The sequence below is a fragment of the Podarcis raffonei genome, chromosome 7, assembly GCF_027172205.1.
Source record: "Podarcis raffonei isolate rPodRaf1 chromosome 7, rPodRaf1.pri, whole genome shotgun sequence".
Lineage (NCBI taxonomy): Eukaryota > Metazoa > Chordata > Lepidosauria > Squamata > Lacertidae > Podarcis > Podarcis raffonei.
The window spans coordinates 14,891,978-14,914,360 of NC_070608.1; positions in this window are offsets into that span (position 1 = coordinate 14,891,978).

The window sequence follows — 22,383 nt, forward strand, 5'->3', positions numbered from 1 at the left end:
GCATTATTTGAGTAGACTTCTACCTTGGAAGCCACACAGTTCATATGGCAAGGAACTGCTAGGCCAGGGAACACAGGAAGCTGTGTGATATGGAGGCATCTAGTTCAGAAATATCTGCAATGACTGACAGTGGCTCTCCAGAGAGTTGACACTGAGGACTAAACCTGGGACCTTTTGCATGTAAAACAGATGCTCTACCATTGAACCATGGTTCTTCTACTTGACCTGGCTGTGCACAGATTCATTGTGTGGTCCACAGAAGGTGGTGATCTCATGATCTTTCAATAACATCGAGACCCCGGTGTGGCTGACTCTACCGCTTTCCCAGTAGCCCAGTAGAACTGGTCTTTGAAAAGTGGAATACACCTTAGGCAACTCTTACTGGTCTCAGCTGGGCCAGGAGCCTGTAGGATGGCAGGCAAGATCCAAGGGGAATCAACCTGGAGTAGAAGGCAATGAGCAACAACAGCATGATGTGGTGGCAAAGAACAGGTGTCAGATAGCAGGCAGCTAGTCAGATCCAGGTACTACAGGACTGCAGATTGCTCCCAAGGGGAGCTTGAGCTGCTCTTTTGTTGTTGTTGTTTAGTTGTGTCCGACTCTTTGTGACCCCATGGACCAGAGCATGCCAGGCACTCCTGTCTTCCACTGCCTCCCGCAGTTTGGTCAAACTCATGCTGGTTGCTTTGAGAACACTGTCCAACCATGTCGTTCCCCTTCTCCTTGTGCCCTCCATCTTTCCCAACACCAGGGTCTTTTCCAGGGAGTCTTCTCTTCTCATGAGGTGGCCAAAGTATTGGAGCCTCAGCTTCACAATCTGTCCTTCCAGTGAGCACTCAGGACTGATTTCCTTCAGAATGGCAAGGTTTGATCTTCTTGCAGTCCATGGGACTCTCAAGAGTCTCCTCCAGCACCATAATTCAAAACATCAATTCTTCGGCGATCAGCCTTCTTTATGGTCCAGTTCTCACTTCCATACATCACTACTGGGGAAACCACAGCTTTAACTATACGGACCTTTGTTGGCAAGGTGATGTCTCTGCTTTTTAAGATGCTGTCTAGGTTTGTCAATGAAACCCAAAGCCTCAACTGATGGTTTACATGCCTAAACAGACCACAAGAGGCCTGCCACTCATGTTATGTTGCAAAGAATTTCAAGGTATGGTGCCATAGTGTGAAATTGTGTGTTGTAGTGCTGCTCTAGATAGTGATTAAAGCTCTAAGCTGCTCATCTATGGTTTTGAGTGACACATATCCCTCCTACAGTGGCTGTTTCTGTTGGATTCAGGGACCATGAGATCTACTTGGCAGATAGCTTGGAGGGTGTCCTGACCCCGATATCCAGCAGTAATCTAGAAACAGAGTCAGAGGATTCAGGGGCCCCAGATGAAGAGTCTGGGCCTGGGTTCAGAGCTGACTGCAGAAGATAATGAAGCCACTGCACCTGAACTCCCAGAGGGACCTCCCAGACCACCAGGGTCTATGGGGCCTGGCCCCTCACAGACACCTTCCCCCGACCTGGAGGAATCTAGATGCCTCCCACCACATATCACCAGTTCAGCAGTGCCAGCAGTGCACCAGGAAGGGGTGCTGTGGAATGAAGGAGGACTGCCCATCTTCAGACTGGTTCTTATAGACAAGTTCTTTCAAGGGGCGAGGAGAGGTAGTCTTGAGACAGAGGCATAAAAGGCCTTAGTCTGACCCCAACCTTTGTTGGAGCAAGTTGCTCACTTGCTGCTGTCCATGGTCCAGCAACCTCACCTCCAGCCTCGCCATCAAAGCAGAACATGACAGCGAGGGGAGTGTCTACTAGAAGAGATTAGCTGGGATGAGTGCACTAGCTCAACTGCAGACAGTGACCATCTGTAGTGGGGAGAAAAATATGGCTGTGCTTCCGTTTGCATATTGTTTCAAAAAGTGTGAATCAGGCAGGCTGGCCTTTAAACGTGAAGTGAATCAAATTTCTCTCGGCAGCCTGACCCACTGCCAGCTATTCTAAATGGTTACCAGCTTTTGGGTCTGGTTTGAATAGCCACACGAAGTGCGCACAGGCAAAACGAGATGCCCTCTGCTAGTTTCCATCTGCTGTAATTGTGCCTGTCATTTTATAAAACCCCAAAGGCCGATTCCAAGCTCAAATGACTTTCTGCCACAGAGCTCAGTTAAATCTATTGTGCAGATATTCCAGGCAAAAGAGAAACATTTCTGGTAACTAGCTGTTGGTGATAATATTTTCTGAGGTTCATCAATAGAGCCCATGTTTGGATGGGTGAAACTTTCCAATCCATGCAAAAATGTAGAGAAAGCTCTGAGCACAGATATAGAAGCGGTGATGGTTTTTTAATCTCTAGTGCCCAAACTGATATGCCATTTTATCTGCCTGTAGTGTTTGTGTGTCAGCAGCAAATAGTCCCATTTGCTAGACAGCATCTTAAAAAGCAGAGACATCACCTTGCCAACAAAGGTCCGTATAGTTAAAGCTATGGTTTTCCCAGTAGTGATGTATGGAAGTGAGAGCTGGACCATAAAGAAGGCTGATCGCCAAAGAATTGATGCTTTTGAATTATGGTGCTGGAGGAGTCCCATGGACTGCAAGAAGATCAAACCTTGCCATTCTGAAGGAAATCAGCCCTGAGTGTTCACTGGAAGTTCAGATCGTGAAGCTGAGGCTCCAATACTTTGGCCACCTCATGAGAAGAGAAGACTCCCTGGAAAAGACCCTGATGTTGGGAAAGATGGAGGGCACAAGGAGAAGGGGATGACAGAGGACGAGGTGGTTGGACAGTGTTCTCGAAGCTACCAGCATGAGTTTGATGAAACTGCGGGAGGCAGTGGAAGACAGGAGTGCCTGGCATGCTCTAGTCCACGGGGTCACAAAGAGTCGGACACGACTAAATGACCAAACAACAACAAAGCAAATGGTAGTAGGTGAGTGCAACGGGAGGTCAAATGGTTAAATTCCCCTCTGCTTTCCATGTTAGGGTGCAATTGGCTTTTTAAAAGCCACCCACACCTTTGCTAATTGTGTGAATGGCATTCCATTTAGTATAGCCCTCTGGCACCAGTATTTAAAGTTTTATATATATCTAGCGTTTTCACTTGTTTACAATTATTTTCCAGATACTCCACAAAGTTTTTCCACTCCTCTTTATATACTTGATCTTCTTGCTCTTTTATTTTACTTGTTAGCATGGGTGAAGCTGTCTCTGGGCCCTACTTTGAAAACATCTATTTAAATGGCATGGGACGCGGGTGGCGCTGTGGGTTAAACCACAGAGCCTAGGACTTGCTGATCAGAAGGTTGGCGGTTTGAATCCCCATGATGGGGTGAGCTCCCGTTGCTCGGTCCCTGCTCCTGCCAACCTAGCAGTTCGAAAGCACATCAAAGTGCAAGTAGATAAATAGGTACCGCTCCAGAGGGAAGGTAAACGGCGTTTCCGTGCGCTGCTCTGGTTCGCCAGAAGCGGCTTAGTCATGCTGGCTACATGACCAGGAAGCTGTACGCCGGCTGCCTTGGCCAATAAAGCATGATGAGCACTGCAACTCCAGAGTCAGTCACAACTGGACCTAACGGTCAGGGGTCCCTTTACCTTTATTTAAATGGCTGACGGAGAAGAGTCCTCTCTTTGAAGGACAGTCCAAGTCTGGTTCAAAGATAATCATCAGGAGGACCTCAAAAGCTGCCAGGTTGAGAACCCTTTAAATGAGATGCCAGTCCGTGCCATTTGCACATCCTGAATCCCTGAAATGAATTGGGTCCAAATGATAGGGGATCTGTGCAAAGAACAATATGGTCTCTAGTCAACAGAACCATTTCCAAAGGATCTCTGCCCAAATCCAGTTTGATGGACATTCCCACCCAGGCTCCCATCAGCACACACAATCTTCTTTATCAGGTCAAGTTGACATGGTGGTCAGAGAGATTCGCGGATCGCAATGAGCAAAATATTCAAGCTTGAGAGATGCACCCAAGGTGGCTCCCCCAATTCAGTCCCACCCACTTTTCTTCCATCAAAGTTTTGCCCCTCTCCCACCAGAGCAAACCTTCCTGATTGAAGTGGTTTGTGCTCTAATTAATTCAGGGCTCTGGCTCTGGCATGGCCAAACACGATGGCTTTTGTGTCGGCGTTGTACAACGCCAATCTCTTGCACCAGCCGTGAATGGTAATTGAATCAATATACAGTAGAGGAAAGAGAAGCAGTGTGTTGAAGCTTGGTTCCAGGTTAGATGTGAAACAGATGTGCGGAGACTCTCCTCCCTCCCTCCCTCCTCCTCTCTCCTTACCAACTGCAGGAAAGAAATAACATCCAGTATATGTTCAAGTGCAAGGGAGGGTGGCTGGAGGTGGAAGAGAAGCTATGGTGAGATTGTTTTGGCATTTCTGACAATGAGTGGCTTGTATTATTTGTTTTGAAAAGCAACACATCCATGTTCTTAGGGCAAATGGCAGTGCTTTTAAAGGAAATGGCTGGCTTGCACAAATGTTGCAGCTAAGAGGACATAGGCAGTGCCCTCCTTTGGTACGCCGAGGCTGAAGTTCAAAGGCCATGGGAAAGTAAATTGGCTGGGAATCAATCAGATTAGAGGATGATTTGTATCCCCAGATGCAGCCCCCTTATTCAAGACCTGCAGCAACAGGGCACATGCATACAGAATGCCCTGGGTCCAATCCCTGGCACTTCAGGTAGGCCTGGAGAAGACACTTTTCTGAAACCCTGGAGAGCCACTGCCAGCTTATTGTGTGCTGTTTGATGGTGGAACAGACTGCCCTGGAAGGTGGTAGAATCTCTTTGTTAGAGGTTTGTAAGCTAGTGTCAGGGACTGTACTGAGGAGGGCTGCTCTGAGGACGAATGCTCCTGATCTGGATCCTGAATCTTCCCAGAAGCGGGAGGACAGTACAGTGGTACCTCGGGTTAAGAACTGAATTCGTTCCGGAGGTCTGTTCTTAACCTGAAACTGAAGCACCTGAAGCACCACGTTAACTAATGGGGCTTCCTGCCGCCGCCGTGCCACCGCTGCACGATTTCTGTTCTCATCCCGAAGCAAAGTTCTTAATCCGAGGTAAAATTTCTGGGTTAGCGGAGTCTGTAACCTGAAGCGTATGTAACCCGAGGTACCACTGTATAGATTTAGAACAGTGCTTTGCAGAGGGGCATAGTTCAGAAGGCAGAAGCTGGGAAATACTGGATGGGGAACATGCTATGAGAAGGAACACTGGAAGAGAGAGGGTTAACGGACTCACAGTCTCGGGACAGCATTCATCCCCTTTCTGCAAAGTCACAGAGAGCTCAGAAAGTGGCAGAACAGAAAGCACAGAAAGCACAGAGGTTACAAGCTAAGATTACAAGATATAGGAGTGACGTAGATTAATAGGAGCACGAGGGGTGTGTGATCCTTAATTGGGAGCACTGCCATTTCTAGGAGAGGTGTTCTTTGTTCTCTCACTGTGATTATTAATGAGCATCTAAGGCTGCAATCCTATGCATGCTTATGTGTGAGTAAGCCTCATTGAACTCTGTAGGGCTTACTGCCAGATAAACAAGCCTAACATTATAACGCTGCATGAGTATTGTGCACCTTCTCTCAAAGATCAGGAAGTGGCCCTCCTTTCTCCAATTTCAAGCACCCCTGAAAACTGGCACCCTAGGCAGTGACTAGCATGCTTCTATGGTTGTGCTGGCCCTGGTTGCTAGACCTGAGAACGCCTGGGCTTTTATAAGGCAGCCCTATTTTCAGGGTGTGTCCCCCTCCCCCTTTTCCTTCCTGCTCTAACATCTAATCTGATTTCCCCTTTATTTCTCATCATTTTCGCCCCCATAAAAAGTTCCTAAACAATGTAATTGACAATAAAACTTTCCAAAACCTAAGTGTGCCAGATCAAAGCAGAGGATTTTGCAAGACAGTTTCTGTGGAAGCTAATTAAAATAAGCCTCGCAAAACTGTGTTGCAAGATCAAAGCAAGGCCTTGGCTTCTTTGCGACTGACTTGAGATAAGCTACTAAACCTCAGCTGATAGTTCGGCTTGGATTTATTGGGCTTGCAAGGCGACCTTGCAAGATCTTAGCTCCTTCTCCAGCAAGCTAAGCTGGGGAGTCTCCGTTTACAGCAGGTGGCTGCCTCTCCCAGCATCCCGGATCCCTGTTTGCAGGAGTTGAGTAGAGCTGGAATCCAACAATATCTGGAAGGCCACAGTTCCTTACCCCTGCTTAGGTTTACAGAGTCCTGATTCTCCATCATTGGACAAGGAGTACGGAATTCAGAGCTCAGGTGTAATGCCCAAAGGTTGCTGCTGGATCCACTATGAACATTTCCAAATCCTCCATACAAAGCCCTCTATGCCAAAGACAAGCACTGAATTCTGTTCAAAGGGTGTTACGCATTAGCTGCACAAACAGATCTGATACGCACCATGAGCCTGCAAATCAGAGCTCATAAGCACCCATCAGATGTAATGCATACAGCTCCAAATGCACAGATCCCCCCATTTGAACTGTAATGAAACACATCTGGAATTCACTTAGCAGCTTCAGAAAGCCACACAAAGCACTCTGTAGAAGAAAGGGCAAAAGGTCCACGGAGCTGGTTGCATTTCCTACAAGCATCAAGGCCAGGTCCCTGTGAATTGGCTGTTTGCCCATTCAGTTCTTCAGAGCCTCGGCCAACCCAAGTGTCCCTAAAACGCATCTAAGAAGCATCTAGGGATTCTCGGGGTATGTGGAAGCAACTTCAGAGCTTTTATTTTATTTTTCATTTAGAATACTTCCCCTCCCATTGCATCCTTTGAAAGATAAAGCTTGTGCCTAGATGGTCCTGGGTTCGCAAGTTCCCTTCCCTTTTGCCCATACATTTTCCAGGGCTGCTGCTTGTTCTTCTCTCCGCACTGAATGTTCTGCATGCCTATAGGAACCATACCTCTTCAAACAGGAACAGAACCTCTTCAACGTACTCCAGTTTAGCGATGTAAGAAGGCATCTGTTTAAGCCTGTATTTCTCGCATGCAGCCGTGTTGCTATTCCACCACAGTTCTTCTGCCAAAAGACATGTTCTTCATCTTACTGTCCGCTGTGGCGAAATTATATGTGCAATTAATGATGCAAATTAAGTAAACTGCATTGCCATTACATTATTCTACCCCATTCATTTCGGCATAGAAGTAATGCAATGCAAATAAGGTGGAAGCATAAGTAATTACTTATAATTATAATTACAAATAATATGAGGACAGAAAGCAGCAGCCAAAACTGATCACATTCTCTGGATTGATTGTTATTGTTAAATTCATTTTAAAATTTATTACCTGCCCTTCACAGACAGGTCCCAACTTGCAGGAAAATGTCTGGGGTTGGACCTGCACCAAAACCTGCCATCTGATACATCCACCACACTCTGCCTCTTGGTAATGAAGGCTCTGCTGGATCCCAGATAGGATTCCCTCCACACCAATCACTGCCTGATTCAGAAAAAAGGCTCCACACACTGGTGACATGTGAATTACACAAAAGGGCAGCACCCTTGCAAATATGCACAAGGAAGCCTTATTTCTTCCCAGTCACCTGGAAGGTGTGCAGCCAGTTTAATGGATGCTTTCAATGCATCTTCATTGCTGTGTTTTACTTTCAGACAAAAATGGAAGGGTGTGGTTGGTTGGGGTGGGAGAGAACCATGAATGAAGACGAGTGCTCATGTAATCTGTTGCTAAGCATCTGTGTCTAATTGCCTATTTGATTCCACGAGAATCATCAATGGCATGGTGAGAGGGTAGGGATCACAGCCTCAAAGAAACTCACCGGCCTGCTGTGAATGCTTCCCCATTGACCACCACGGCAATGTGGTAAAAGGCACTTTCACCAGCCGCCACTGTGCTCACTCACAGAGAGTTCTTTACAGCTATCCTTTGTTTGGAACACATAGAGGAGCGGGTGTCCAGTTCTGGCATCCATTGAAAGGTGGACATGTTTAAGGACATGTTCAGTGTAGGAGAGGCTCACCCATGTATGTAATATATATAACTGTAATATATATATATAATGTAATGAAATATGTAACTGTGTGGTATAAAGTAATGGATAGACAAAGTACAGTGAGATTAATTGGAAGTCAGTTTTAAATTTCTTTTCTATAAATTTCATAATTGTGTTCAATACCAGGAGTATATATGATGATAAATATATTAATCTTCTTATATCTTATAGTGTGATGGTTTGTTTGATTTTTCTGTTATTTGTTTGTTTGATTGTATGTTTACTTGTTTTTCATAAATGTATTTATTTTAAATTAATAAAGATATATTTTTAAAAAGGAGAGGCTCACCCAGTACAAACAGGAATTAAGCAGGAAGAACACACCAACTCTTGTATACTGTGGATATCTGAGGGGACATTTACTTAGAGCTTTTGAGGTTACCCTGGGAAAATTGGTGAGTGCACTGGGACCACATCATCAACCTCTGGAGTACAGACTACTGCCAGGTAGACCAATGATCTAAGATGAACCAATGGACTTGGTCTGAGAGAATTTTCTACATACCTAACAAGCTGTGTGAAGCTGGCCTCTGATGCAGCTTGTTTTCCTTCTTGAGATATTATTGCGTAGGTGAAGAGTTGATCATTAGGGGAAAGCTGGTTTGCATATGGAGGTGAGGCAAGACGGACAGTAGATCATAATCAATGTGCAGTACATGCTGAGCTCCTTGGGAAAAAGTGGGGTGCAAAATAATATAGCAACAAAACAAAACAAAAGTCTTTAAGTACGGCGAACAAAAGGGAATGCTTTCAAGGTCATGCAGCTGAAAAGACACCAGGAGGTCTCACCTGGAAAAAGAATTTATGACTAGCCTCAGGGCTCCCTTCACATACATATGATTTAGTTCAGGTTAAGTTGATTTTGGCGGCAACTAAAGGGTGAGTTCATAAAGCGTGTACATCACTCCATCATGACAACATTTAGGTTATAATGGCTTGCATGTGTAAGGAATCTCATTGAAAATTATGCTGTGGAGGCATATTTTAGCTATCTAGCAAGCATAATAGGACACTGTTCCATGTTCCACCATTAGAAACCCATTTGTTGTTGTTTAGTCGTGTCCGACTCTTCGTGACCCCATGGACCAGAACACGCCAGGCACTCCTGTCTTCCACTGCCTCCCGCAGTTTGGTCAAACTCATGTTGGTAGCTTTGAGAACACGGTCCAACCATCTCATCCTCTGTCGTCCCCTTCTCCTTGTGCCCTCCATCTTTCCCAACACCAGGGTCTTTTCCAGGGAGTCTTCTCTTCTCATGAGGTGGCCAAAGTATTGGAGCCTCAGCTTCAGGATCTGTCCTTCCAGTGAGCACTCAGGGCTGATTTCCTTAAGAATGGATAGGTTTGATCTTCTTGCAGTCCATGGGACTCTCCAGAGTCTCCTCCAGCACCATAATTCAAAAGCATAAATTCTTCGGCGATCAGCCTTCTTTATGGTCCAGCTTTCACTTCCATACATCGCTACTGGGAAAACCATAGCTTTTACTATACCGACCTTTCTTGGCAAGGTGATGTCTCTACTTTTTAAGATGCTGCCATCGTGGCTAGTAGCCATGAATTTGTCTAATCTTCTGTTACAGTCATCAAAAGTCATGGCTATTGCTATGTATGGTGTGAGTGCATTCCACAATTGTGCTTTCTTTTGTCTGTCCTGAATCCATGCTTTGCCTCTGCACTTTCTGGACATTGGGGGTGGAGGCCGTTACACCCAAAAAAAATATGGGGAGGGGGGCAAAAGGGCTCAGCCCCCAGGAACTGACACCCCTGCTTGCACCCACTGGTACAGAAGAGAGCCCAACAGTAGGTGGTGACAGAGCCAATGACAGGCAGAGCAGACAGGTGACAGAGCCAACTGAGTTTTGTTTTGCCCATATCCTGCTCCCTGCTGAGTTTTGCAATGGCAATCCTTAGGCTAAGGAGGAGGAAACTGACAACCAGTGCCCCTGAATGCGGGTGTCGCACCCCAAATTTTGTCCCTTTACTCCCACAATTTTCTGGGTCAATGTAGTCACAGATAGTTTTTATTAGTATTATTTAATGGAAACAATTAAAATGGAAATGAACTCTCAACTACCACGATATTCCACTAGATTTCCAGAAGTGGTGCTTTTATGTCTTGTGAAAGCACAGATATAATGCAGAAATTAACACTGGGGGAAACCGAATAAGCAGCCTTGTGAATGAAGCATGAGAAGCACCCAGCTGCCCACTGTTGGAAATAGAAATCTAGACTAGATGGACTCTTGGTGTGGTCTAGCAGGACTTTCCCCACAATTTTTAACCTGCAGCTGGAGTGATCGACAGGGTCAGGTTGCCTATTAAATAAAACCCAGTTAATACAAGCGAGCATGTAAATGGATGGAAATAGATGAAATTGATGGAAATGGATAAATGGATGAAAAACGACCATAGTCACCACCCAACGCGATGTGCAAGGACATTTGCAAATTGCCTCCTGTTATGGCAATCAGACCCTGAAAAGACAATTTTGCTTTCTCCACATTCTCTTTTCGAAATCAGAATAATAAAAAAAGAAATCGCACCTGTCTGTGTTGGTCAGTGTCCCATTTTCCAGTTGTGGACATTTCTGATTTCTTAGTCTGTGAGTGTATGTATGTATTTGTATTTGTGAGTCTCCACCCCCATGGATGCTATGGATACCCATAGGGGCATGGCGATCAAGATCCATTTGCAAGATATTATGAAAGCAGGTGGGAATCTGAGGCATGCAGGGAATGTAGACTCAGGCTTGCTGGAATAGTCGCTTATTTAATGTGGGAAGCATCTTGTGGGAAGAACTGCTGCATGCCAGAAGAGTAAAGGAATCCCTGTGAAGGCAACAGGCCAGACAAGTTGACACTTCCGTTCCAGCTGCTAACTGCATGGGTGTTTCCACACAAAATAGGAAGGTCTCCTAGACATTCTCTGATTCAATCACAATGGCAATTGAAAAAAATAATCTATCCAAAGCTCATTTCAAGATAATATTTCTGATGTTGCTTTTTTGTGCTTCGCTTTCAAAATTTAGATCACGTTTATTCGCTTTTTGCAAAAAACCAAACAGAAACACCAACCACCATGTTCTGTAGAATAGGGGAATTCCAGAAATCTCGCAATTGGTGCCAATATAATCAGTTCCCAGTGAACTACTCCAGGCAGACAAATGTTTCCAAACTCCGATAGATTCAGAAGAGGCCTGTTCCCTGCCAAAAAGTAAATGTAGCTGCTTCTACAAATGCAGTCCGAAAACGTTGAGCGCCAGCCAATCAGATAGCCTGAATCTTTGAATTCATGCTCTAAACGAAGATTATAGCGCTTCCCCTTTGATGCATTGAAAAGAATATTCTGTTTCAAAACCAGTCTCTAGCGAAGATAATTTAAGTAATAAGTAGATTGGACATTGATATATGCCAGAAGTAGAGAGGTACTTGATTGCTTGTATCTGGGAACCAAATTCAGCTGGTTTTCATAGGACAGCATAGGACAGCATATGGATAGAGGCAGGGGGAGGTTCAGAGCAAGAGTGAGCAGCTTCTTTATTTGCCTGTGCTTCCAGAACGCCAACTGCACCATTCTTTGTCAGCCTGGCATCCTCCAGATGTTCAGGACTAAACCTCCAAGTGGTCTGAGTTAGCATGGCCATGCATAATGGCTTCCAGAGCTAGCAAACCAACATAATCGCTCCATGAAAGCAATGGAATAAAAGAAAGCTCAACATGTGTATACGTGCTGGAAAATGGTGGTTGCAGAGATCTTAGTGACAAGGAAGTAGTGTGAACAGCTTTGCCCTTGAACAGGGATTAAGGTGATTCATTTAACTACCTCCTTCAAACTTCTCAGACCAATTACATTAACGCTCCTTCAGAAGTTGCAAACCTGAATTTTCTGATGCAATTCTTCAAACGATGTTTATAGTAAGGGAAGGCGGGCATAGAAAATGAATATATTAGTAAAGATAGGATGCAAAAATATATTACACTGAGGAAAATTGCTTGCAAAAATGTGTACATTAATTAAAACAGCACACAAAAATGTGTTTATTAGGAGAAATTCGCTCTGAGATGCTGATGAATTTTCACATTTTTTTTTTTATTAAAAAACCCCCTCAAATTTATGTGGGGAACTGAATTTAAGATTGAAAAAAGAGAAATGGAGAGAATCTGAAATTAACAGGTCCATTCATCTCTACTCTTGAATGTGCATTGTAGTTCAATGCACACTATACATGTGGACATCGTTTGCTGGAGTTGAACATCGGTGTCTTATTTAACTTATATGCAGAATTCATCATGCGAAAGGCTGGAGTGGATGAATCCCAAGCCGGAATTAAGATTGCCGGAAGAAATATCAACAACCTCAGATATGAAGATGACACAACTTTGATGGCAGAAAGTGAGGAGGAATTAAAGAACCTCTTAATGAGGGTGAAAGAGGAGAGCGCAAAATATGGTCTGAAGCTCAACATAAAAAAAAAAGGAAATCGTGGCCACTGGTCCCATCACCTCCTGGCAAATAGAAGGGGAAGAAATGGAGGCAGTGAGAGATTTTACTTTCTTGGGCTCCATGATCACTGCAGATGGTGACAGCAGTCATGAAATTAAAAGATGCCTGCTCCTTGGAAGAAAGGCGATGGCAAACCTAGACAGCATCTTAAAAAGCAGAGACGTCGCCTTGCCAACAAAGGTCCGTATAGTTAAAGCTATGGTTTTCCCAGTAGTAATGTATGGAAGTGAGAGCTGGACCATAAAGAAGTCTGATCGTCGAAGAATAGATGCTTTTGAATTCTGGGGCTGGAGGAGACTCTTGAGACTCCCATGGACTGCAAGAAGATCAAACCTATCCATTCTGAAGGAAATTAGCCCGGAGTGCTCATTGGAAGGACAGATCCTGAAGCTAAGGTGCCAATATTTTGGCTACCTCGTGAGAAGAGAAGACTCCCTGGAAAAGACCCTGATGTTGGGAAAGATTGAGTGCACAAGGAGAAGGGGACGACAGAGGGCGAGATGGTTGGACAGTGTTCTCAAAGCTACTAACATGAGTTTGACCAAACTGCAGGAGGCAGTGGAAGACAGGAGTGCCTGGCGTGCTCTGGTCCATGGGTTCACGAAGAGTCGGACATGACTAAATGACTAAACAACAACAAGAACAACAGCAACATCTTATCTTACTAGTGAAAGGCCTGCTAAAAGATGTTAAGGCCTGTTAAAGGCTGCCACCAATGTCCCCTCATTGTTGGTATCCATCTGTCTTAGGAAACAATGAAGGAGTGTGCCTTTGGGGGTAAAGTCAAACTGTTGGAAGGTTACAGCACCTGCTGTGGCAGTAGAGACCTATATGAGAGAGACATGTTTTGTTGCAGCTGGGGCAGATGAAGGCATCCGGTTGTGCTGCTGCAGATGCACCATGGCGTCCTCCCTGTAGTCTTTCCTCCTCTGTGGATGCACGACCTGCCTGTCTCCAGGCACTGTGGTCATCTGCAAGGCATTCCCTACCTTGTATGAGATATGTAGGGCACTGGGAGTGCAGATGGACTCAATATGACAGTGGGGATGGGTGCAATAGCTGTGGATCATGATGGGTGTGTATGTCACTTGTAGTTTCTCATTTTTCCAATCATAAATTCAGTTCTCCACATTTCCATACCAGTTTATGAATTTTTTAAAAGAACCACCATATTTTTTTAAAACCCAGTGTTTTAGTGTGCATTTCTCCTAGAATCATAGAACTCTAAATTTGGAAGGAACCCCAAGGGTCATCTAGTCCAACCCCCTGCAATGCAGGAATCTCAACTAAAGCATCCCAGACAGATGGCCATCCAACCTCTGCTGGAAAACCTCCAAGGAAGGGGAGTCCATGACCTCCCAAGGGAGACTGTTCCACTGTTGAGCAGCTCGTACCATCAGAATGTTCTTCCTGATGTTCTTCATCATAGAAACATTTTTGTATGTCATTTTCCCTAATATAGACCACTTTGCAAAACATTTCCCCTCAATTTAGTGGATTTCCCCACGACATTTTTACTCATGTATGCATGTATACACACACCTTTTGGCTGAAAAATGGCACTGCAAAATTCGGAAGAATTGCTGTATTTTTAATCTTTGTTGGAAGCCGCCCAGGGTGGCTGGGGAGAACCAGCCTGATGGGTGAGGTACAAATAATAAATTATTATTATTATTATTATTATTATTATTATTATTATTATTAAGCGAGCGAAATCAAATCCCTCTATCTGTGGATGCCACAAAGACACCAATGGATCTGTAAAATCAGAGTTACTGCCCTGGGGGAAACTCCATTAGGTGCACTCCTTCCAATGAGGGTTTATTGCACCAGAGACAGGTTTGCAGTTACATCCAACATTATTTGGGAAGATCATTGCCTTTCTTAAATGCTGAGTTAGAAGAATTTCATTTCACTGAAAGTCCAAAGGGTGTGAAGGAGGCACCTTGGATTTAACATTAAAGGTAGCTATGCATACAAAGCTATTTTCCACTAGCTTTCTCAATGCTCCGGAGAGTTCTGCAGGGACTGAACATCTTCCCTTCTGCTATTTGCATTGCTGAAGAGTGGAAATACTGTGAGAAGATCTGCCCTGGCAACATTTCAGCCAGCTTAATCGCTCTCGGAGGCATTAAGGAAGCCAGTGGGGAAGGAAGATGCAAATTCTATTGTCCATTTATTGTGGGGTCCGCTGCTTTTGCTTCCCTTGGGCTTCTGCGGAATCTCAATACCAGAAGCTCTTTGATGGAAACCAAGATTTTTTCACTCCCTGTGCCAGAGCAGTGCGAATGGGACTGCGGGAAAATGAACAAAAGAATGGGTGTAGTCATCATGTTCGGATCATATTGGTTTAGTGGGGGAACTTCTTTTTGGCTTGTGTGTCATATTCCTTTCTGGGCATTCCTCCAGGGCGTCATATACCAGTCAGTGATAGGCAGGGCCAGATGCAAAAGTAGGCAGGGTAACAAATGTAAATTGTACCTCTGCACAGGAGGCTAATTTCGATACACACTCATACACCTAAGTGGGGCTGCCTTTGAAACGTGCTCAGAAAGTTTAACAGGCTCAAAGAGCTGAAGTCAGATTGTTGGCCAGGTCTGGTTATAGAGAGTATAAGGCTGGATCTAAATTGATCTATTAAAAAGTTATATAGCTTTCAATGCAGTTTCCCATTGCCGCTGGATCACTGCTCTGCAGCGCCCTCTGGTGTTACTTTTTTATAACACATTCTTAACATTATAACGCGGGTGGCGCTGTGGGTAAAACCTCAGCGCCTAGGACTTGCCGATCGTATGGTCGGCGGTTCGAATCCCCGCAGTGGGGTGAGCTCCTGTCGCTCGGTCCCAGCTCCTGCCCACCTAGCAGTTCAAAAGCAGTCTTAAGTGCAAGTAGATAAATAGGTACTGCTTTATAGCGGGAAGGTAAACGGCGTTTCCGTGTGCTGCGCTGGTGCTGGCTCGCCAGAGCAGCTTTGTCACGCTGGCCACGTGACCCGGAAGTGTCTCCGGACAGCGCTGGCCCCCGGCCTCTTAAGTGAGATGGGCGCACAACCCTAGAGTCGGACACGACTGGCCCGTACGGGCAGGGGTACCTTTACCTTTTAACATTATAACAAAGCAGAGACATCACCTTCACCTTGACAACAAAGGTCCATATAGTTAAAGCTATGGTTTTCTCAGTGAGAGCTGGGCCATAAAGAAGGCTGATCGCCAAAGAATTGATGCTTTTGAATTATGGTGCTGGAGGAGACTCTGGAGAGTCCCGTGGACTGCAAGAAGATCAAACCTATCCATTCTAATGGAAATCAGCCCTGAGTGCTCACTGGAAGGACAGATCCTGAAGCTGAGGCTCCAATACTTTGGCCACCTCATGAGAAGAGAAGACTCCCTGGAAAAGACCCTGATGTTGGGAAGGATTGAGGGCACAAGGAGAAGGGGACGACAGAGGACGAGATGGTTGGACAGTGTTCTTGAAGCTACCAGCATGAGTTTGACAAACTGCGGGAGGCAGTGGAAGACAGGAGTGCCTGGCGTACTCTGGTCCATGGGGTTACGAAGAGTCGGACATGACTAAACAACAACAACATTAGTATAAAATCAAACAATAATTGAATTACTTCCTAAAAACAGGTCAAAATCAAATTTTGTCTGTCCTGAATCTTCCAACACTCATCTTCATTGGATGTCCAGTGTTGATGGTTCCCTTCCCCTCTTACACCTTTCCCAGTTGAGGCTTATGGGAGTGGTGATATGGTAGGTATGGAGGTTGCTGCCATGACCAGACCCTTGCCTACAGGCAAAATTTACACCCAAAGATAATGAAGAAATAAAAATTAAATGAGCAGCATTACATCTGGACCCCATTAGTCTACTTCACTTGCTGATTTTCCATTTTACGTCCTCTTCGCACAATAGCAATTAATTATGCCTTTATTTTTGTTTATACATAATCCAATCATGCAAAATGTCAGAAAACCCCAAGAACCAAGAGAAGTGCACACGTGACTTGTTTGGGGTTAGCAGTAAACTTGAAACAGTCCTTTTGGCAATGATTCAGAATGGCCCTGGTGGCTCGGTTTCTTGTAATTCCTGCAGTTTTTCCATCTCTGGGCAGTTTTCTAATGATTCTCAAAGCTAGCTTTGGAGTATGGGTTTAATGATGTAAGAACAGGCTGTCAGCATCTTGGATGACAGGCTCCTGATTTGACTCAACTCTTCCTTTCATTGACACCAGAGGAATAAACTCAGGTTATCGTAACTGCAGTGTAGATTCTAAAATGTTTACCAAACTTAATTCAAAGATAAATCATGACCTGATACTTGGATTGCATTGAGTGGAGTAGCCACAACCAACAATGAGCTACCTCAGTTGGTAGAGCATGAGACTCTTAATCTCAGAGTCATAGGTTTGACCTCCACATTCGGCCAAAAAATTTTCATGTTTTGCAGGGGGCTGGAATAAAAGGCCCGTGTGGTCCCTTCCGACTCTACAATTCTATGATTCTTCGAAACAAAATATAGCTATCCTTCAAAAACTGCAGTTCTCATTTTTGTGATATAGTTCTTTAACAACAACAAAAACAGTATTAGGGGAAAGCGCACACAACAATGTGTATGTAGGTGGAAAATATGTACAAAATGTATTCTATTGGGGGAATTGGCTTTCAAAAATGCATTTATTCAGTAAAAATGCATATACAGTATTGGGGGAAATGTGTAAAAAGGTAAAGGGACCCCTGAACACTAGGTCCAGTCTCTGGTCGACTCTGGGGTTGCAGCGCTCATCTCGCTTTATTGGCCGAGGGAGCTGGCGTACAGCTTCCGGGTCATGTGGCCAGCATGACTAAGCCGCTTCTGGTGCACCAGAGCAGCGCACGGAAACGCCGTTTACCTTCCCGCTGGAGCGATACCTATTTATCTACTTGCACTTTGTGCTTTCAAACTGCTAGGCTGGCAGGAGCAGGGACCGAGCAACGGGAGCTCACCCCGTCGCGGGGATTCGAACCGCCGACCTTCTGATCGGCAAGTCCTAGGCTCTGTAGTTTAACCTACAGCACCACCCGAGTCCCAAAAATTTATTCTATTAGGGGAATCGGCTTTCAAAAATGCATATATTCAGTAAAAATGCATACACAGTATTGGGAGAAATGTGTACAAAGTCGCAAATCAATTTTGGTGCAGATTTTCTAAATAAAAAGAACACAAATCAATGTGGGAACATAGTAAAATGGATTTAAGATTAGAAAAATGAGAAACTGAGAGGGAAACCGAAAACTGACAGATTTGTATATCCCTATTCAACAAACACATTTCAGGGTGGATAGTGAGTTTATCATTTGCACATATAATTTCCCGAGCAAGCATTCTTCTTCTTCTTCTTCTGTTATGAACCACTTCCCACAAGGCATCCCAAAGTAATTTACAATGCAATAAAACCATACACACCGACAACTGTGTGTGCAAAAAGAGCTAAAACTCGTGTATATATGTATATATGAAAACAATGAAAAACAGTATTTATTTATTTTTAAAGAGCTATTTATTTTAAAACACTTTCATGAATGTAATGATTGAATACCCAACTCCAAAGACTAACTCAATCTATCTACAGATGCACAAATGAGATATAAATATTAACTACATTCCACATAGTTACCACAGTCACTAAATACAAAAAACTAGAGCCTCAGTGCACCTGTCTGTAGATAAGGGCAAGGAGAAACAATTATATACAGTACATAAAAGCAATTTGAAACCACAACCCATATATCGAACCAATTCAATTGCAGTGCAGATACCAACCAAGTTAAAAGCCTTTACTCAGAAAGCTTGCTGGAAAAAAAGGTGTGTCTTCAACAGTGCTTACACAGAGCCAATGGAGCTTACACACATATCTTAAGAAACATTTCTTGATCTGCCTTTAAAAACAAACAAACAAAACACACATAGTGTGGTTTTACTTGGATAATTTCCTCATTCCATGCCTTTGAATGATTCCTGCTTAATTCTCATTCTCCACATTCTGAGTTGCATCACTTTCACCACAAGTATCTCCTGGTGCAGGCAACTTGCTAAGCTAGCAGGTAAATTTCAGGAATCCTCCAGCTCTCAGATAATACCACTGATTCTGAAAAACCATTGCCCCTACGAAATGCGCCTTAGAGCTGGAGTTGCTGTGGACACACATTTGCTTTGAATTTGGGAACAAACTTTAGAGCAGCAGCATTGTCAAATTATCCTGAGATCTTTCTCCACCATCTCAAATTCTTCCTTCCCTTTGAAAAAACAAAACAAAACAAATCCCGGGCTCTGGATTTACGGAGCACAAGAAAAAGATAAGATCATTGTGGGAACCTGTCGGTTTTAAGTTATAGTATTGCCAATTTTACCCTGGCCAGTTCAACAGAAGTTGCTTCTTGACTAATTCTCTTGTGTGGAATTGCCATCCTTGGCTCACTCAGCTATTACGGGGAATCCAGAAAATGCTTGTTTATTATTATTTATATTTATGTCCCACGTATTATCAGAGAAGCTTAAGGCGTTGTACATGATGCCCCACTCCCACTGATCTTCATTCCTACCCGGGTTCATTGCATGTCTCCATTCTGCTGCAGTTCCGCTTCTACCAAAACTATTTTCTGTGTCTTGCTGCCTGCTGTGGTGGAATGTATTGGTAAAACCTATGTGGTGTTTCACAACTTTCTGACTAGTTGCAGGACCTTAGCCAGACCTAGCAGAGTACACACGCAGAATCCACGGAAGCAATTGGCGACTTGGCTGCAGACAGGATAGACGAAGCAGGAACCAGGAACTTGTAGTTAGGTGTTCATTATATACAGTGGACTATTTACAGGAACAGAACCAAATAAAACCAAATAAAAATGATTAATAAAAAATAAATAAATAAAGGGAGATGCCCAACATGCCGGGCATTTGCTGCCTGAGTCCTCAGCTTGCAGGGAATGACAAATAAGCAGGACATCTTTGCTACTGCAGGGATTTCAGCCTGTAGTGCCAATTTTCTCTTTCCCACCCCTTGCTGGCTTCTCACATTGGAAAAAGAGGACCACATTAATTTCCCCCAGAAATGTTGGCTCCAGAGAAGCGGGTTTTCAGCACCCACTCAGGCTAAAGAGCCCATTTGTGGGTGTGGGAGATTCACGCCACTTTCTTCTGGCTCCAGAGAAGAGGAAGATGAGCCCTTCAAAGTTGAGATCTGGATATCCTCATGTCATTATCCAGGCTTTTTGCAATGCGTTAAAACGAAACAATACAATCCAGCATTTGTACTGGTGTAACATATAAAATTCAAATAAATTGACTTAGGAAGTGGTCTTTTCCTCTCATTATTTTCAACAGCTGGCATTGTTTTCCCCATAGCCATTTGCCAGGGTATTGCAACTTTGAATGGGGAAAATGCCATTTTATTTAACGTCAACTGAAACCACAGCTAGAATTCTGCTTCCAGCTGATTGTGGAACTTCAATGCCTCGGCCGCACTGAATGGCCCTTCTGTGCATGCTGCCAGAGTACCTAGGGATGCCTAGATGTCAATTTTGGTCCTCTCAGTTTCTCATTATTCCAATCTTAAATTCAGTTCTCCACATTTCTTCAGCATTTTGTGATTTCCTTTAAATAGGAGAAATCCTTGTGAAAATCCGTCAGCGTTGTAGTGTAAACGTCTCGTGAAAAACACATTTTACAAATGCACAAATATGCATTTTCACAAGCAACTTCCTCCTGCTTCAGTGCATTTCTGAAGTTATTTTCATTAATGTATTCATTGCTAGGCACACTTTCCCTAATATATGCATCTGTGTAATCATGGTTTGGCTGGAGATCTGGATAGCTGAGTTTTGGACTGCAAATTTGCATGAGAAGTACAGATGAGGTAGTTCCTCATTAAAATGCAAATAGCAATGAATTTATCTACTGTCCCTACCATCCACACCCAGAATCACAATAGGCTGATGACAACATCGGGCACAGGTACAAGTAAATCATAATTGTCCCTGATAAATAGGGACATTTGAAGGTATTCTTCTTTAGTTGGGACCGTGCTCATTTCCCATTTTTGGGCTAACAAAACATGGGCCGCAGTAGTTGCATAAAAAATAACCTTTTTTGACACCTGGGAATTTCAGTATAAATTGTCCCCAACGAAAAGGACTCTGTGGTGTGGTTTTTTTTTTGGGGGGGGGGAAGTACTTTTAAACATTTTTTTCCAATTCATTATGGATCATTTCCCAATACCCTTTTACCCTTTTACAAGTCCACCACATATGAAAGAATGTGATCCTTGTGAGCAAAGCTGTTGGGAGTCTCATACTCCCAGTAGAGTCACCCAAGGCAGTAAGGTCAAAGGGGAGGAGCTAGACAAAGAATGATCCAAAAAGTTCTTAATTCTCTTTTAAAGCCATCCAAGTTGGTGGTGTTGTAAACAAAATAAACCTGCCCTTTCCCCCTTATGGGGTATCCAAGAGCCCGTATAGAGTCCTTACGTGGGTCCCCTATTGGTAGGAGAAAATAACAGAGGCCAACCAGAGAATATTGAGAAACAAAGCAGCTAGTAAACCTGATCTTGATTTATCTGTTGCAGCAGGGTGCTCCCCTCACACGCAGGAAAGGAGGAGGACCTCAAACAATGGTGTGCAAAGCCTTATATGGACATTTTAAATTCCCTGTCCATCATACATACATCACAGAAGGGGTGTAACCCAAGACCACCCCCCCACAAACATCATACCTACATCACAGAAAAGGTGGTCTTACAACAGAAATTTGAATGTTGTGGTTTTTCCTGTCTGCCAGGTTATCTGATAATGCCTTATCTGATTGCCTTTCCTGGTAGTCTGGCCATTCCTTTGAGATGGTGATTTCCCAATTCCTGAGACAATGGGAAGGTTCCCTGACACCCTCCCTCCTTGCAGAGAAAACATTTGGTCAGTTTGGGAGTCAAAATGGTTTCAGGTCAGTCTTCCTGGGCTGATCTATGTTTGTGCTTGGTTGGTACATTTATGAACATTTGTTTTATATATATATATAAGACCTTAAATTTTATTATTACAGTGGTCATCACTACCTCCTGTGGGAGCGAATTTAATTATGCACTGTGTGAAATAGTATCATTTTAAAAACTGCCCTGAATCTTCCAATGTTTAGCTTTGCTGGGTGCCCAGAACTTCTAGTATTATGAATGATGGGGAAGGGGGAACCCCACCCCTTTCCTCTATGCTTTCTCCACGCTAAATTTATAAACTTATTTTCTCTAAGCTTCGTTGCTGCTGTTTGGATGTTCCTTTTTGGAATGCTTCGGATGTGGCCAGCTTGGAGCAGGAAAACTTGCGGTGGAGAAACTTGTGTTTACCCTGACTGCCTAGAATGAATGGAGACATCCACCCCTCTCCCTCACACAACGATCTCCGCCAATCACAAAGCGCTTAATTATCAGGGAAGTCAAGTTTACATTCCATTCATTGTCGGCCTGCGTGTGTGAAAACTGCATCTGTTGCCGCCGCAACGTAGCAGGACTGTCCACGTTCAGTTCCCTGCAGGCCTTTCCAGGGATGCCAGTCACTTGACAGTGACTGACATGCTGGGACAAGGGTCCGAATGTCTAGACGAGAGAGAGAGAAAGTGAGCTTCTGGCAATAAAGGGCTTCCTGAAAATAAGCAGAGCTCCTTTTTTCTTCCAGGGGGCCTGTTTCCGTCAATGGAACAATGGGTGGCTATTGGGATCAGCAGAGGCGACGGTTGCTTTCCGAAGTCTTCTGAAACTGCGAGTATCACTATGGGCACCGTAAGATACAGCCAAAATGATAAGGGTGGGATTACTGAAAAGGGGTGAGGAAAGAGAGGA